Source organism: Trichosurus vulpecula, chromosome 2 (assembly GCF_011100635.1).
Source record: "Trichosurus vulpecula isolate mTriVul1 chromosome 2, mTriVul1.pri, whole genome shotgun sequence".
Taxonomy (NCBI): domain Eukaryota; kingdom Metazoa; phylum Chordata; class Mammalia; order Diprotodontia; family Phalangeridae; genus Trichosurus; species Trichosurus vulpecula.
The window spans coordinates 234,894,612-234,908,291 of NC_050574.1; positions in this window are offsets into that span (position 1 = coordinate 234,894,612).

Genomic DNA, 13,680 nt, shown 5'->3' on the forward strand with positions numbered 1-13,680 from the left:
CACCTGTTTCGTGGGAAAGGGTCTGTAGGGCAGTGCTGGGTTTCTGATTTTGTGAGAACTAAGAGTTCAGGGACACGCCTGTTGTTCTAGTGAGCAGTGAAGCATAAGTTAGGACATTGGCTGTGGGGCTAGGTAGGTACAGTGGGCCTGCTGCCTATAATGAAATTGGAATATTGGGCCTGGGGGCAGCTCTATTAGGACTCCATCAATACTATCAAAGTCAATGGATGTTCCCCTCCTTTCTATTGGGAGAGAATGCGCTAGTAAGGTTTTTGTGAGTGTTTTGAAGGAAGTAGCTATTGTGTCAAAATAAAACATATCAATGAAACTAAAGCAAAGAAAAAGGCCAAAGACAGATGCTTGAGCAATCCTGTGTTTAAAGGAAATGAAGCTGAAAGCTCTAGAACTGGAAAGGCCCTTGAAGGTCATCTCATTCAACCCCTTTATGTTGTAGATAAAGGCCCTCATTGGTGGAAGAGCAGGGATTTGAACCTAGGCCCTCAGACTCCAATGCCAATATTCTTTTTCCCTGTATCATATTGCAGTCGAAGAGAAAACAAGCTAGCAAATGAGACAGAAACATCTTCCATGAACCCTTTCCTGATCTGTCTAAAGGACTGTGACCTTTGCCTCCTTGAACCTCCATAGCACTCCGTACCCTCTTAGGGCACTGATTACAGAGTGACGTTATTTGTGTACTTTCCTCATCTTCTCTGTTACCTAGTACACTCCTTGTGTGGTCAAGGACTGTGTTTTATTCATCCTCAAATCCCCAGAAGCACTTAACACAGAGCACTTAGCAGACATTCAATAGGTGTTGATTGAATGGAATTCAGTATTGAATTGCCTAGTCAAAGAGGGAACAGGAGGAAAGGGGCACCTCTAGTCCTCGTACTTTTCCAGGCACAAAGCACTGGGACCTGAAGTGTTTTGCTTCTTTCTAGTAACTCTGCCCCATCATCTCCACCCCCCAACCCCAGCCCCAGCCCCAGCCCCCAGCCTGGCATCATGCTGTACATTTGCTCCTCTTCCTTTTGGAAGGGAATCTATTCTGCTATGTAATCTACCAGTATGCCCAGACTCTGTCTCTTCTGAGATCGCCCAGGAGAAACCCAGAAGATTTGCATCCTTTTATGCCTTAGGGAGTCAGGATATTTCTCTGCCTAAATTTCTGTTCTGACAGGGAACTTCCCTCCCTCACAGAGATTAGACCAACACATTTCTTAAAACTAGGGATTCGTATGGATGAGAGAGCCCCATCACTTCAAGTGAGTTTAACAAATACTCGAGAGCCTCTTATCCCTAGGGATCCCCAAGTGCTTTGCAGGCTGAGCAAGCAGTTGTTCAAATCAGACATTAGAATCACTTCATTCACCACAGAAATCCAGTTAAGTGGCAAGTTAAGCTGAACATGTCTCTCCAACCCTGTACCTACATAAAAGAATTTCTGGTTGAAACTAATAGACCTCAATTACTCTGGTAATTTTCATGTGTAGACTCAGATTTACAAAGTCTGTCAATTTGTCCTGTTCTAACAGAACGTTGCACCAGATAGAGAACAAGAGGTTATTTTGCTGCAATTGGTCTAAAATTCAGAAGTAGATATTCTGTCTTCATAAAATGAAGTATTTATAAAAAAAAACTCAATAGCATTCTTACACCCCAAATCTGGATCTTTTGTTGTTTGATAAGACCTGCAATTTCTCTGGTAGAAGGAACATCCTATTGACAAAACTCCCTGTAATGATACAGGCCAGTACCTTGCCTTCAACTTTTGGTGTTGGGGGTTACCTAGAGCCAAGATGTCCAACTCAGCCTCCCAGCCCCATAAGGGCAAGGAACCAGCTTAAAATGTAATTGGGAAATATAACAAAATAAATAAAAGTACAACAGAATATAAAAAATGGTAATATATGGTTTTCTAAGTAAACATGCAGTGGGCAGGGATCCTTATATACCGCTGAGGGGACCCCATTTCTATTTGAGCTTAACACCACTGTCTTGGAGAACTGAAAGGTTAAGTAATTTGTCAGGGTTAATGAGCTATGTATGTGTCAGAGGTCAAATTTGAACTCAGATCTTCTTGGCTGAGAACAACCTTCATTCTACTATAATTTGCCTCTCATTTTTTGTATTTACATTAGGTTTATTTCATTAAATAGTTGATGGAAAATGATGCTGTTTTTCTTTAAATTTCATCATTTTGGGTGAGGTGGGGAAAGGAATTTAGTCAAATCAGACAGAGATAAATAAAGCCTGATGGTTGAGGTGTAGAGGAAGGCCAGGATTAACTCCGTATGATGACATAATAGAAAGGAGAGCAAAGGAGAGTTGGGAGAGCAGTGGGAAAATAGAGAGACAGAGGAGTGGAAATATTGGACTGTGGCAACCCAAGGTAAAGAAAAATAAGAAAATCTATGTGCGGAAATTGAGGGAGACTTGAAACCATTCATTGGCTGTGGTTGATTTAAACCATTAAGGCCTTGCCTATATTTGTTGGAAATTCAGTTCTGTGAGGGCTTACCTAAAAATTTATGACCCACTCATAGCAATGGAAAGCAAAATGGGAATTTATCCTGACACAGATGTGATGTGCTGATAACACAAATACAGTATGTATGAATGCTAGTAAGGGGGAAATTGGGAAGCACACCATAATTTATTTACACTAGAAATGGAAAAAAAAACCCTATTCATTAAAGGCAAGAGGTGGAAACTTTCAGCATTATGGAAATAGGGTTCTAATTAATTTATAGATTATAAAAAAGTCTGCTCTGATTCAGTCACATAATTTCAATAACAAAAGTCTTCTAATGGCTTTATAACAGATTTGTAAAAATAAATGGGAAAAATGGATTAAACCAGGGCACCAGGCCAATATAAACATTTGTGTTGTTAGCAATTCATTTCACAGAGTGGAAAATGTCTCCACAGAATTGGGAAATTTTGCCATGAAATGAGGCAGCCACCAATCTCATATCCCACCAGAACCTTAGCTGAACTCAGGCTGTACCTCTTGGGATGAATTCTCTGTTGCAAGTGGAGAAATCCATAGCCTTAGCAACAGGCAAGGCTCACTATTTACTTTATTATGGTGAACAATAATCTCATTGGAGCTGTATACGGTTATATGTTCAATCAATAGCAAAGTGCCTTATGTTATTAAGTTTCAAGGATTTTTCTTTAATGTTATACCATATTCTGCCTCTCCAGTTAATTAGAACAAGCCAACACAAGCGGCTGCTTACCATACACGTGTTATGTCACTGGGATCTTAACAGGAGAACACTTAGGATGTTTCACTGGTTTATCATTTAAATTAAATCATTTATCATTAAAAGTCTCACTGGTTTATCATTTAAATTGCATGGACTTTAAAAGGCTATGTAGTCTAGTCTCATTTCCCCAGAACTTGCAGTTTACCTCTTCAAGCCAAATGCAAACCTACCTGGCCCAGGGTATGACCTCCTTGGAATTTAGAGCAAAACCATTGTTTTATCCCTAATCTGTTACTTGACTGAGTGTCCAGTCAATCACACAATAACCCATATCCACTTCTTAATCATTATCCAATCAATGAAACATTTATTGATCGATACATATTGGTTAATAGGGTACTGGAGGCATAAAGATGAAAACTTAATAATCCCCACTCTCAAGGCCCTTACCTTCTAGTAGGGGTAGGGTGAGGGGGAGATTTGTACACATAAGAATAAATAGAAAATAAGTATACAATAGAAAATGAATACAAGGTAGTTGGGAACAATATCAGGGGTGGGTCTAGGACCTGGTAGGGAACAATAGTCCTCACAAAGAAGGGGGCACTGAAGGAAGTTTAAGATTCTAAAAGGCAGAAGTAAGAGAGTAACAAAGAGAGAGAGGAGAGCAAGGGAGGATCAAGTTAGTGTCAACAGAGAGCGAGGAATAAACATGTTGTACTGCGGCAACCAAAGATAAAGAAAAATCAGAAAATGATGTGCCAGAATGGAGGGACACTAGAAACTATTCCCTTCACTGTAGTTGATTTTAAAACATTAAGGCACTGCCCATATTTGTTGGAAATTGAAAGTTCTGTGAACTGTGTTTCTAAAAATCTATGTCCTAGGGGCAACTACATGGCCCAGTCGATAGAGTGCTGGCCCTGGTGTCAAGAGGACCCGAGTTCAAATCTGACCTTGGACATTTACTAGCTGTGTGAGCCTGAGCAAGTCACTTCATCTCATTGGCCTCAAAAAACTCAAATCTCCGACCTACGCATAGCAATGGAAAACAAAAGGGGAATTTATACTGACACTCATCTCTTGTGCTGATAAATACAAATATATGAATTGTCATAGGGATGGGGGACAGCCTAGGGTTGATTAGCACTCATAAGTAAGGGAATTAGTAACCATCAGCTGCCCGCTGTTACTTTTATATAAACTCACAGCCACCAGGTGTCATGCCAGCAAATCTCAGATACTGTTGTAACTGTAACTGAAGGGGAATATAATTTAATTGGTTAGTTAAAGGCACACAGTGATGCTCTGGAGATAGTGACCCGATTGTTAAATTTTTAGAAATTGGCAAATGCAAAACATAGAGGGGGCGGAGCCAAGATGGCAGCTGGAAAGCAGGGACTTGCGCGAGCTCCCTGCCAGGTCCCTCCAAAAACCTATAAAAAATAGCTCTGAACAAATTATAGAATGGCAGAACCCACAAAATAGCAGAGGGAAGCAGGGATCCAGCCCAGGACAGCCTGGATGGTTGCTGGATGAAGTCTATCATGCAGGGAGTGGAGGGGAGCAGAGTGGAGCTCAGCGTGAGTGGCGGCAGGACCAACCAGACCAGGAACTGGGTGGAACAGGCCCTAGCGCCCTGAATCAGTGAGCTGTGGCAGTTACCAGACTTCTCAACCCACAAATACCAAAGACAACAGAGAAGGTTAGTGGGAAAAGCTGCGGGGGACAGAGTGAAAAGAGTTTGAAGTTCAGCCACTGGTGGGGGGAGAGGGGGGTGCAGCTACAGAACTGCAGCTGCAGTTACTTCCGGCCCCAGGCCCACCTGGTGGGAGGAATTAAGTGGCAGATCAGAGCAGGAGTGCAGAGCCTGCTGAAGATTTGCATCAGGTCCTGCTTGGTGGTTCTTGGGGAAGGAGGAGTGCTGGTGTGGCAGAGTTGGCTATATAGAAATAGCTCTGAAATCAAGGGTACATCCCCTCAAGCTTGGAACAAAGTACTCTTTGCTCTACAAGCAGTCATACCCCCATGAAAAACACAAGGGTCAAGTAAGTTGGCTGGGAACATGGCCAGGCAGCGAAAATGCACCCAGATTCAGTCTCAGACTTTGGAATCCTTCTTTGGTGACAAAGAAGACAAAAACATACAACCTGAAGAAGTCAACAAAGTCCAAGAGCCTACATCAAAAGCCTCCAAGAAAAACATGAACTGGTCTCATGCCATGGAAGAGCTCAAAAGGAGTTGGAAAAGCAAGTTAGAGAAGTAGAGGAAAAATTGGGACAAGAAATGAGAATGATGCAAGAAAACCATGAAAAACAAGTCAATGACTTGCTAAAGGAGACCCAAAAAAATACTGAAAAATATACTGAAGAAAACAACACCTTAAAAAATAGACTAACTCAAATGGCAAAAGAGCTCCAAAAAGTCAATGAGGAGAAGAATGCCTTGAAAGGCAGAATTAGCCAAATGGAAAAGGAGGTCCAAAAGACCACTGAAGAAAATACTACCTTAAAAATTAGATTGGAGCAAGTGGAAGCTAGTAATTTTATGAGAAATCAAAATATTATAAAACAGAACCAAAGGAATGAAAAAATGGAAGACAATGTGAAATATCTCATTGGAAAAACCACTGACCTGAAAAATAGATCCAGGAGAGATAATTTAAAAATTATTGGACTACCTGAAAGCCATGATCAAAAAAAGAGCCTAGATATCATCTTTCAAGAAATTATCAAGGAGAACTGTCCTGATATTCTAGAGCCACAGGGCAAAATAGAAATTGAAAGCATCCACAGATTGCCTCCTCAAATAGATCCCAAAAAGAAATCTCCTAGGAATATTGTCACCAAATTCCAGAGCTCCCAGATCAAGGAGAAAATATTGCAAGCAGCCAGAAAGAAACAATTTGAGTATTGTGGAAACATAATCAGAATAACCTAAGATCTGGCAGCTTCTACATTAAGAGATCGAAGGGCTTGGAATACGATATTCCGGAGGTCAATGGAGCTAGGATTAAAACCAAGAATCACCTACCCAGCAAAACTGAGTATCATGCTTCAAGGCAAAATATGGATTTTCAATAAAATAGAGGACTTTCAAGCTTTCTCAGTGAAAAGACCAGAGCTGAATAGAAAATCTGACTTTCAAACACAAGAATCAAGAGAAGCATGAAAAGGTAAACAAGAAAGAGAAATCATAAGGGACTTACTAAAGTTGAACTGTTTTGTTTACATTCCTACATGGAATGATGATGTGTATGATTCATGAGACCTCAGTATCATAGTAGCTGAAAGGAATATGCATATGTATGTGTGTATGTATATATATATACACATACACACACATGCATACATATATGTGTGTCTATGTATGTGTGTGTATATATATGTATATATATGTGTGTGTATATATATATATATATGGACAGAGGGCATAGGGTGAGTTGAATATGAAGGGATGATATCTAAAAAAATCAAATTAAGGGATAAGAGAGGAATATATTGAGAGAGGGAGAAAGGGAGAGATAGAATGGGGTAAATTATCTCACATAAAAGTGGCAAGAAAAAGCAGTTCTGAAGGAAGGGAAGAGGGGGCAGGTGAGGGGGAATGAGTGAATCTTGCTCTCATTGGATTTGACCTGAGGAGGGAATACCATACACACTCAATTGGGCATCTTACCCCACAGGAAAGGAGGAGGAATCTTAGGGGCTTGACCAGCAAGTTGCCCTATCTCAGTACGCGATGATGAGGTGGGAGCCGATGGATATAACTCCGATTTATTGGCAGACATTATCCAGTTTTATAGGGTTTTGCACTACATAAGCAGAAGCAGGTGTTCAAGGGGTAAGGGGATGAGAGCATGGGAAGATCAATATCTGGTGAGAAGAATCTGGATTGTTGTAAACTATGTTTCCTACAAGCATGTGGGAAAAACCAGGGCTGAGGTAAGGTGGTTTCCATAGGAGTAAGGGAACAGAAGGGGAGTGCTGCTCTACAGTAACAGGGAAGGCTGGGAACAGGAGGGTAGTGCTGTTTCTACAGTATCTAAAGAGGCATGAGAAGGCTCGGGCAGGATACAAACTGGTATCAGTACTGTATGAGCTATGTGAGGCATGGGGCAGGATGCCCTTGTAAAGTGTCCAAGAAGTTCCCATTAATTAAAGCATATTTGTGTTAGGCTCTGGTTCAAGAGCATTCAGTAATGGCCAGCTGTGTTCCTCCTACTGGGCTTGTGAGTCCTTGGTGAATGGACTCTGCCTGCATGAGAAAGGATGGCAATCAGAGCAGGACGGGGGTGCTGTTAGGGGGGCTGCTAGGGATGGAAGTCTTTCCTCTGGGCACCTACCGTTCCAACTCCTACTAGGCCTGTCTGGTATTACCCAGGAAACAGGCCAAGCGCTAGGGTCCGAGCAGCCCCGGGGTCAGCACTAACTCCCTACGGAGGAAGAAGATAAAAAAGGGGGGATGATAGAAGGGAGGGCAGACAGGGGGAGGAGGTAATCAAAAAGAAACACTTTCAAAAAGGGACAGGGTCAAGGGAGAAAATTCAATAAAGGGGGATAGGTTAGGAAGGAGCAAAACATAGTTAATCTTTCACAACATAAGTATTGTGGAAGGGTTTTACATAATGATGCGCATGTGGCCTATATTGAATTGCTTGTCTTCTTAGGGAGGGTGGGTGGGGAGGGAAGAGGGGAGAGAATTTGGAACTCAAAGTTTTAAAAACAGATGTTCAAAAACAAAAAAAAAGTTTTTGCATGCAACTAGGGAATAAGATACACAGGCAATGGGGCGTAGAAATTTATCTTGCCCAAAAGAGAAAAAGGGAAAGGGGGATGGGAGAGGAGTGGAGTGACAGATGAGAGGGCTGACTGGGGGAACGGGGCAACCAGAATATACACCATCTTGGAGTGGGGAGGAGGGTAGAAACAGGGAGAAAATTCATAATTCAAACTCTTGTGAAAATCAATGCTGAAAACTAAATATATTAAATAAATTAAATAAACAATTATTTTTTAAAAAAATCTATAGGATAGTCACCTCCCTCGTGGAGTATACTATGCCTTGCTTAATGTAGCCTAAGAAAGCATTAGCTTTTTGCTTTGTTTTTTATTTTATGTCTTACTCTTGACTTCTATCGGACGGGCAGTCTACTAGAACCCTGCCCTTTTCCTTCCTCCCCCTTATCTTTTCACATCAATACTTACATAGCTTTGGTGAATTCTTGCTTGGTAACAACATATCCATTGGAGACCTCAAGTTTTTCAGTAGCAGGTTTCATGATTCTCCATGTGTTTGTGGACTGTATGCTGCTAAATGTTTAACAAATGGCTCTCCTGCGTTGGGGGGATGTAAGCACAAAACACTTATAAATTTAATCTGTATCATTAGCATTTTCTCCATCACTTCCTTAAGTCTAGACAATCTACAAAGCAATAAATCAAGCCCAGGTTTGTAGCATTTGCCAATTTCTTTTCTTTTGTTTTTATTTATTTTTGAAAGTGTTTGTTTTTGATTACCCCTCCCTTTATCTGCCCTCCCTTCTATCATCCCTGCTTTTTTATCTTCTTCCTCCTTCTTTCCTGTGGGGTAAGATGCCCAATTGAGTGTGTATGGTATTCCCTCCTCAGGTCAAACCCAATGAGAGCAAGATTCACTCATTCCCCCTTACCTGCCTCCTCTTCCCTTCCTACAAAACTGCTTTTTCTTGCCACTTTTATGCGAGATAACTTACCCCATTCTATCTCTCCCTTTCTCCCTCTCTCAATATATTCCTCTCTCATCCCTTAATTTGATTTGATTTTTTTTAGATATCATACCTTCATATTCAACTCACCCTGTGCCCTCTGTCTATATATATGTATATATATATACACACATACATATATACATACATACACACACACATATATATACATACACACATACCAACATATTTTTTATATATATACATATATGTATATTATATATATATATACATATGCATATTCCCTTCAGCTACCCTACTGCTGAGGTCTCATGAATCATACACAATATCTTTCTATGCAGGAATGTAAACAAAACAGTTCAACTTTAGTAAGTCCCTTGTGATTTCTTTTTCTTGTTTACCTTTTCATGCTTCTCTTGATTCTTGTGTTTGAAAGTCAAATTTTCTATTCAGCTCTGGTGTTTTCACTGAGAAAGCTTGAAAGTCCTCTATTTTATTAAAAATCCATATTTTGCCTTGGAGCATGATACTCAGTTTTGCTGGGTTGATGATTCTTGGTTTTAATCCTAGCTTTTAATGTAGGCTCTTTGACTTTGTTGACTTCTTCTGGCTGTATATTTTGGTCTTCTTTGTCACCAAAGAAAGACTCCAAAGTCTGAGACTGAATGTGAGTCCATTTTCGCTGCCTGGCCATGTTCCCAGCCAACTTACTTGACCCTTCAGTTTTTCGTCGGGGTATGACTGCTTGTAGAGCAAAGGTACTTTGTTCCAAGCTTGAGGGGACGCGCTGTTGTTTTCAGAGCTATTTCTATATAGCCAACTCTGCCACACCAGCACCCCTCCTTCCCCAAGAACCGCCAATCCAGACTGGACTCAGATCTTCAGCAGGCTCGCACTCCTGCTCTGATCTGCCACTTAATTCCTCCCACCACGTGGTCCTGCACCTGTAGTTCTGTAGCTGCACCACCTCCGCTGCCTCTGGGGCAGTGGCCAAACCACGAACTCCTTCAGTCTGTCCCAGCAGCTTTTCCCACTAACCTTCTCTGTTGTCTTTGGTGTTTGTGGGTTGAAAAGTCTGGTAACTGCCACAGCTAGGGCCTGTTCCGCCCAGCTCCTGGTCTGGTTGGTCCTGCCACAGCCCACGCTGGGCTCTGTTCCTCTCTGCTCCCCTCTGCTCCATTAGTGATAGTCCTCACCCAGCAACCATCCAGGCTGTCCTGGGCTGCAGCCCTGCTTCCCTCCATTATTTTGTGGGTTCTGCAGTTCTTCTTTGTTGTCTTTGTTGTTTGTGGGTTGAGAAGTCTGTTAACTGCCACAGCTCACTGATTCAGGGAGCTAGGGCCTATTCTGCCCAGCTCCTGGTCTGGTTGGTCCGCAAGGGCCAGGCTGGGCTCCATTCCCCTCTGCTCCCAGCTACATTCGTGATAGTCCTCACCCAGCAACCATCCAGGCTGTCCTGGGTTGGAGCCCTGCTTCCCTCTGCTACTTTGTGGGTTCTGTAGTTCTAGACTGTGTTCAGGGCCATTTTTTATAGGTTTTTGGAGGGACTTGGTGGGGAGCTCACACAAGTTCCTGCTTTCCAGCCGCCATCTTGGCTCTGCCCCGTATCCTATAGATTTTTAAAACCAAATCATCATAGAGGTAAGAGAATGGACCTGAGATTTCATTGCTATAAGAAACTCCCAAGTGAGGAAAGTCCCCTTATCCATGCAGGCTGATACTTACTTTGCAATTTATATTACAGAATTGCCTAGAGCAGTGAGGGGTTAATTGGCTTTCTCAGGGTCTCACAGTCAGTATGTGTCAGGGGCAAACTTGAATCTAAGCCTTCTTGGCTTCAAGGGCAGGCAGCTCTCTATTTTCTTTCTTCCTTCCTTCCTTTCATTCTTCCTTCCTTCCTTCCTTTCTTTTTTTCTTTCTTTGCAGGGGGGAAGGCAGGGCAATTGGGGTTAAGTGACTTGCCCAAGGTCACACAGCTGGTAAGTGTGTCAAGTGTATGAGGCTGGATTTGAACTCAGGTCCTCCTGACTTCAGGGTCAGTGCTCTACTCACTGCACCACCTAGCTGCCCCACAGCTCTCTGTTTACTAGGCCACTTAATGTATCATATGAAATTAAAATTTTTTTAAACATTTTTTTAAAAAGTGAAAAAACTGACTTGTCTTTTATCTTATTCATGTTATTTTTAAGTCGCAAATTTCTATTTTGGAATTAGAATACAAAACAAGCCATTAATACTGCTTTACATAATTCTAGCTACTATATTATTATTATTTTAATATTTTGAACATAAAAAAGACTTATACATTTGTAAAAGTTAAATGGGATTCAGAAAATGCAAAAATTTAAAAAAATATATAAATTGAATGAAACAACAACAAACCTAAAAACCAAAGAAAAAGAATTTGGGAAAAGCTAAGAATCATTAAGTGAAGTAAAAAAAAAATTCTCGACCAAATAATCTATTTCTCCTAAACCACATAACATAGTAGGAGAGGAAATTGTATATTGTAGACTGGTACTTACATATATATCTTTGTCAGCAGGTAGTTCATTGAAAGTTTTCTGTTCATTTTCCAAATGTGTGTAGTAGCAATTAGATTTGAAGATCTTTCCCATTCATCAATAGTCCATGTGACCTGTTTACATCACAGGGAGCCTAAGTCACATGTGGTAGGAGGAGCTTCCTGACAGGAAAAGGAAGTTATGTCACAGAAAAATGCTAAGAAAGAGAGAGTAGTTATGGCTGCTAATGGCCGCCCTCATGCTTGTTAGAACTGAACAGGCTGACTTAGCTGTACTGTGAGTTTGTCTTTGGGAAGACCCCAGCAGGGGGTCAGAGAGGTTTCTGGATGGTGAGGCTCCATGTTGTGATATCCTGTATTGAATGTTTTGGGTTCCTTGCTGTTATGATGAAGTGGACTGACTGGCTGTGGGAGCTAAGCATTTGGTTATGGGATATGATTTTCTGGTGTCTGAATAAATGTTATACTTGTTTTACCTTCTTTATGGAGAGTTTCTCATACTTTGCAATGCAGAACTACATAGGCATATTCATGATTATTGTTGCTGTTGTGTTTATTGCCTTATTGTTTCAATGTGCTATCTTGGGTTGTTTTGTTTCCAAAGGTTCTGTTTATTTTCCTCATTCTTTTAATAAAACTTTCCTTCTTTAATGTTGTGACCTGTTGGCTTGCAAGGGGAGACAGCGTTAGTGTACCAGGTGGCCTCAGGTAATGATTTCTCCAGATTTTCCCATTGGGGGCAATGAGAGAATGAGAAGTACAAACTCCTCTCAGAAGTCTCTGGGCCCTCTGTGTCCCAGCAGTCTTTGTAACAAGGACAGCATAACATTGACATAAGGCAGAATGTGAGGAGTGCAAAGTGGTCCAGTCAAATTACTAAGAGATCACATTCAGGTAAAGGTTAAGGGAGCCAGAGATGCCTTCATAGAAGAAGTAGCTTTGAAAGAAGAAGCATTTGATAGCTAACAGATGTGGATAGGGGAACAAGGTGGAACATTCATCCCAGTTGTGGGGGACAGTAGGCGTATACCTACCATACCTAGCCTGGAACACAGTAGAGGCTGCTCAATAAAGGCTTATTGAGTAATTACAGGTGAAAGGTGTCAAAGGCCTGCACTAGTGTGGTTATGGTGGGAGTGGAAGGGAGGGTATGGATGCAGAGGTGAAGAAGAAGGAAGAGTTAAAGATGACTACCAGATTTTGAGTCCAGGAAACAGGGAAGCAGGTCCTATTGACAGAAATAGATTCATTAGGGACAGGAGCAAGTTTTGGGGAAAGCTGAGTTCAATTTTGGGGATATGGAGTTTCAGATGCCTTTTTTATTAGCTTATTTATTTTTAGTTTTCAACATTCACTTCCATAAGTTTTAAATTTTCTCTCCCTCCTTCCTCACTTCAGATGCCTTTGGGTAGCATGATACAGCAGTCAACTGAAAATATGGGGCTGATGAGAGATTGAGAGTGGCTATACATCTGAGAGCCATCTAAAGCAATGTGATCATTGAAGCCCTAAATGGGTGAATTTGCAATGGTGGAGAACAGAAAGAGAAAATAAGAAGACTGATGGTAGAGTTTTGGAGGACACCCACATTAAGTGATGGGAGGAGGAGAAGGAGCCCATGACAGTTACAGGGAAAGGGTCAAAATCTAGGCAACAAGGCATCAAACATTTATTATGTGCTTAATGGGTGCCACGCACTGTGTCAAAGCTTCCTAGCTCTTCATGAGGATGAGTAGTCCAGTAGTATAAACAGGAAAGCAAATGTTTTAAGAAAGGTGGTTAAAAAAAGCTAGCCAGTCCAAGGGTCATAAAGCCTGTGAAGGGAGAATCCTCAGTCTAGACCTAAAAGTGAATCTGATACACAAGGTTGTTGTTGTTGTTTGTTCTTCCGTTCTGGAAGAGGACCATGACCTCAGGAAGGGGTGATGCCATGACTTGCGAGTGAATTGGATTTAACTGAGGCAGGGTTGTGCAAAGTCCCAAGCCTCACTTTGTCCTCTGGAGCCATCTGGGTCCAGTGAAAAGCTATAGATCAGGATGACTAGAGATGCCCTGGTGGTACACAAGGAATCTTTGTTAGAAGGAGGAGTGATGAACTTACGCTGGCCCATGGGGCTCCCGATCATAGGAGAGTTCTTATTTACGTCTCTCTGTGCCCAGGACTGCCATAAGATGTTTTGAGTCATGCGCTGAGGATTTAATAGATGAAATGTAGGCTGGTTGTAATATAC